The following is a 6,000-nucleotide window of genomic DNA, read 5'->3' as shown; positions in this document are numbered from 1 at the left end:
TTCTCTATCAGATCCATATTCAATAGTGAGCAGAGATGGCTAACAAGAATTAGACGATGATCAGACTTTTTTAGTTCACAAGTTAACTAAAAACAACTATTTTAAGTGAACTTCTTTCTTAAAATGCAGAGCTTGGTTTCCTTGGAAATCATGTTCCTTCTTGAACCATATTCAATTTGGCATGAGTCCTTATTTGATTAGTTGCAAACTATGAATTTGTGTGCTTTGTAGAATGCAATGTGAGATATGTTAATGTAGACAACATTCCATAGCTTTCTACTTATATTTCATTCTAACAACTCAAAAAAACCTTTTAACAGATTCTGTTGATTCAATTGTTCATGTTCCTTGAACAATGCTTAATGTATATTTATTTATCAAGTGATGAAGAAGCTTATGACTAGTCTGTTTCACATATTTTTTTTGTTTCCCAAGCAAAAGGTATGTTATTATTATTATTAAAGTCATAAACCGTGTTCTTTCTATCTGTTGTTCTTCATCAAGCATGATGGACTGCAAGCTTATTTATGAGAAGGAACCAGTAATCCACTACATAAGCACAAAGAAACCACATCCTCGATACCCAGTTGCAGGTAAGTGCCCTATTTATTGCAGTTGAACTTTCGTTGTTGATCTTTTTGCTCATTACAGCTACATCCTATCAGGTTGCCCAAAAATTCTCCAAGTTGGACGGGTTGTATGCGACGCCTTGCTTACAATAGAAATTGATGAAATGCGTTTGGCATCAACTACAAACATACATTCAACAATGGTAGAAGATTTTACAAAAGTTGACTGAAAATGGCAACACTGCTCCCTGCAACTATAAGCTTGATATAATTTTTCAAGGTGATTTAGCCCCTGTCGGTGACTTGTCATCAGCCAATGTGATTTAGGCATCATAGTTAATTATCTTTTGATGTTGTAAGAGGAATATTTGTGTAATTTGTGGATACGGACTTGATGTGTACAATATCTATTATCTTTTTATATTGTAAGAATAATATTATGTATTGGTAACATGGATATTTACTTGGTGTGTTTAGATATACCAATGTATAATAATATTAACTAAATTTTGTACTATTAAAATGTTGTATAATATCGGTTTTTCAGTATTTCGGAAATCGAATCAGCGTCGTTAAACAATATTGATATTACATCGATTTTCTACCGCTGCTAAAACTGGTGTTATTAACATATAATATTACATCGGTTTTACAACGTTGATGAAACAGTGTCGTTAAGTGAAACTACACCGGTTAATAACCAATTCGAACACCGGTGTTGTTAAGTGATACTACACCGGTTTTAATCCGATGTCGAAAATGGCAGACCTTTTACATCGCCTTCATAGACATCGGTCGAAAATGTAATAGACACCGGTGAAAAACCGATGTCTATGAGGGTTTTTGTTATAGTGTAAATCCCTTGTTGGTTATAAAAAAAAAATTTTATAAATTAAAATCTCTCTTTTAAAAACATGTGGATGGTTACTAAAAAGGAAAGTTTTATCAAAAATTAAAATCTTTCTCTTAACTACAAATAAGGAAAGATATCAAATCTTTTTCTTAATCCTTTGTAGAAAATTATAAAATGAAAGATTTTAAAATTTAAAAACTCTCTTTTCAAACCATGGCTTCCACAATAGGAAAGATTTTAAAATTTAAAATACCCCTTTTATTTTAATGTGGTCGGCCACCTAGCTTGGGCTCCAAGCTTGGTCTGCCACAACTTGGCTCCACTCTTTGGCTTGGCCGACCCTAGCATGGGCTCTAAGCTTGGGTTGCCCGGCCACAATAAGATGGGTAATAAGCTTGGCTTTAAGTGGATATAATGCTTTATAAATAAGAGTCTACAATAGGAGCTGAGAGGAGGAATTGGTTTTGGTCTCCTGATGAGCTTGAGCTTCCCGTGTTCGCCCCAAACACCCAACTCAAGTTCATCAATAATAACTCATACCACTAAAGAGTTATTATTGCACTACCGCACCACTCCCATATTACAATATAGGCTCCTTCTTATTATGAGTACGTTAGTCTCCCTGTGTTTAAGATATCGAATGCATACTAATTAAATGAGTTACTGACAACTCATTTAATTAATATTTAGCTCCAAGAGTATTATCACTCAACCTTATTGTCATATCGGACTAAGTCCACCTGGAGGGTTTACATGACAATCCTTATGAGCTCCTCAAGGGGGCATCATCAACCTAGATTACTAGGACATAATTTCATTCTATAATCAACAACACACCATATAAATAATAACATTTCCCTACTTATCGGGTCTATTGATTTAACGAACTAAATCTCAGCCTTTGATAAACTAAAGAAATAAATATTAAGTATATGTGCTTGTTATTATATCATGATTAAGAGTACGCACTTCCATAATAACAGAGATTTTGTTCTTTTATGTAGTCAGTATAAAAAAAAAACTACCTCAAATGGTCCTGCTCAATACACTCATAGTGTACTAGTGTAATTTTATAGTCAAGATAAACTATTACCAAATTACACTACAACCACTCCAATGGTTTATCCCAATCCATCTTGGTTATGAGCTACTATTTATAATTTATAAGGAACTGATAACATGATCTCCTATGTGACATCTCACACCATATTATCTACAATATAAATTAAATGAACAACTACACTCAGCATATAAATGTAGACATTTGACCAATGTGATTCTTATTTCAAAATAATTGTTTATACAAAAAGCTAGACTTTTAGTATACATTCTAACACTACACACATCGCAAAGACAATGGATTTAGCATTTTTGTTATAGTGGGGTTTACCCTGTCGGTCTCGGGAGTGCTACAATTGTTCCCACCGCGCCAATGATTGACTCTTGAGTCTAATGGTAATCAACAATTCACTTTCATCCGATCTAGAACTTCCTTATAATCAAAGATTCACTCCATTTCATTGATCTAATCAACAAAGCTCTTTGCTTGTAACGTACTAGAAAATTTGGACAAATCAACTTGAAAATTGGATTCTCCAAAAGGTTCCTCCTAACCATGGCATTCCCAGTATGTAGCCCGATGATGGTATCAGTTCTTGAAGGTAGATTCAGATTCACAATTTCAGATCTCATGATTCTTAAGATTTCTGGTCGCTAGATGCTGGGTTAAATCTGTGTTTTACCTCTGTAAATCCTTAATCATCATCATGTCTTGAATGCTATGATCACGGTGCTCGACTTCCTTAATTAGAACCTGCCTATTGTTGCGATCACAACCAAGATCATGATGATCTTCCATTGGATCTTATGTGCTCTGATATCAATTGATGTCGAATGGAATAATGATTACCCTGCTGGCTTACTAGAAGGAGGATTTATGGAGAAAATAAGAAGAAAAACCACCACCATCAAGGTTATATCAAAAAAGGAAATTTTATTCAATAATAGAGGATAATATCTTAAACAGCTAAATAGATGCTTAAATAGACAAAGTCTAATCCATAAATACCTGCAATACCAAAAAATACCCTAAATATAAAAAAATAGACATGAATAAAATATAGTTAAAAACATGTTTGGATCCTCCAAAGGGCCCTAAATGATAATTTTCAGTTCCAATATTTGACCTGATATGGGTGTGTTACGCTTCCGCAAGTGCATGGATTCATCGTCAATAATAAAGATTATCGATCCCACGAGGACTGGTTATAAGTACTAGTGATGGTACACTTAGGATTAGCTACACTATCAATGGTTGTAAATAATCTAAGGAAAGAGATTAGAAAGTGGAAATGAGAACTAGCAACAAGAAGAAATCAACCTGGTTAATGAAGAGTTCTACAAGTTCGTTTTCATTGTGGTGGTATTGATGTGTCACATACTATCCTATACTCATTGTCCATCAGCATGCATTCACTGGAAGCTAAAGCAACTATCCTTAAACACCAAACAAAGACGATCCATATGAAATCATGTTACGGTTAACCCCTGTCACTAGGGCACCTCGGTAGATCACAAGGACACGACTCTAATTAATGTTATCAAAGATAGAATTAAGAAGCTTAGTTTGGTCTCTTACTTCCTTGTGGAGGAGTCACCTCTCCTTTCAAGGAAGTACCCTAGATGTCCGTGAATGGGTTACCCCTGTCACTAGGGCCCCTCGGGTGTACGATGTAAGGTATTCCCTCTACGAGGTTGGCAATTCCTACATAATCAATTAACACGACAAAGAGATCGAGTAATCGAAACAAAGCAAGCAAAATCATCTAATGAATATAAGCATAGTATGAGTCTTACATCAAAATCAATCCACAATTGTTCCCTCATTCTAGAACAAGGACTCTACTCGATAGATGCCAGAGAAAAACCCGAAGACATGATGTATATAAACATACAAATTCTCAACATGAAGAGAGAAAGAAGAAGTATGCTTATCCAACGATGACGAGTGATCTTCGGATCCAATCCTTTCCTTCTGGAGTTGATGTGGTGATGAAAGATTGCTGGACTGATGTCTTGGACGGCATGGAACAACACCAGAGTGATTCTCCTGTTGACGGCTCACCTCCTGGCTCTCCCCCCTCGAGGAAAAAGGGTTAAAACCCTTTTATAGGCTAGGGCGCGGCACGGTGGCACGACCGTGCAAGGATGGCACGTCCGTGCCCTTTTTTGGCTTTGGGTGCACTGCACGGCCGTGCCAATTGGCACGGCCGTGTGATGCTGGGACTCAGCTCTGGGGACACGGTCGTGCAGGGTTGCACGATCATGTACTGCTTGGTTGCGGTCATGGGGGGCACAGTTGTGCAAGTATGCATGGCCATGCTCTGATTTGCCTCTGGGTTGGCCGCACGACCGTGCAAGGGTTGCACGACCGTGCACTTCTCCTCTTCTGTTTGGCCACACGATCGTGCAAGATTTCCACGACCATGTTCTCTGGCTCGCTCCGATGTGTCGACAAACACTGTTTTCGCTCCAAAAGTTATCCCTATCAACACAAAACTAAACAAAGAGCCGATATCCATACAAAAGAGTATATATGATGAGTACATGATAAAAGAGGCGATCGTACAAAGAATATGTACGTATAAAGCAAGTGAATGTGCGTAAAAACACGCATAAACTATCATAATATTTACGCACATCAGGGTGACACCTAGTAACAAATTTAGGTCTCTGAATGAGTTTCAATTCAAGCAAATAGCATATTCTGGTACCGAGTCAAAAGTTATGATCCATTAAAATTTAGAAGGTCTTCTTAAGTCGATCCAACATCAATGGTCATCAATAAACATAAGGAAGTAACAAAGCAAGAAACATGTAAATCTACTATATTAATACGTGTTACTCTCGCTATTGATTTAGAAGAAAGCAACGTCATTCTTATTTCACTTACAAAAATTGAGTTTTTTTGGGCACGTTTAATTTGGAAGTGATCGAGTTTTTTTTTGTTTAGTAATGTTGAAGTTATAGGTCACAAGAAACTTGTACCTTGTCCCTGGGCAATGATACAGTAATATGGTACCTTCTCAGTTTTCTCAGTATCTAAAGATTGAGTGCTAACTTCAACAAATTAACGGATAAATTTTTCTTAATATGTGATTGACCTAAGAATGCTTTGCTAATGAGTCTTCTATTGTGAGCACTTCTCGATTTATCCTAGTGGTCAATGAAAAATTCTCATGGAACTAAACCTGGGACTAGACCGGTCATCCCAGAATTAATCGGCGTAAGCTAGATATATAGTGGCAACTAAAAAAAATTTGTGCCTTGGAATTTTATATTAGTGTTGTGTAATAGAATGGACGCAAATTAGTTTTATATTAGTGTTGTGTAATAGAATGGAATTTTATATTAGTGTTAGTAAGAGTAATGTTTGAAAAACAACTATTATTTTCATAATTAATATTTGGTTTTACATCAAGAACCATGAAACCATTCGATACATAACCATATCCTAATTAACACAGAGTTAAAGTGAAGTTCCACATAACAACTGTAAAAGTTTACACAATAACCTAA

The sequence above is a fragment of the Zingiber officinale genome, chromosome 6A, assembly GCF_018446385.1.
Source record: "Zingiber officinale cultivar Zhangliang chromosome 6A, Zo_v1.1, whole genome shotgun sequence".
In the NCBI taxonomy this organism is placed as follows: Eukaryota; Viridiplantae; Streptophyta; class Magnoliopsida; order Zingiberales; family Zingiberaceae; genus Zingiber; species Zingiber officinale.
This window is presented reverse-complemented; position numbering follows the sequence as displayed.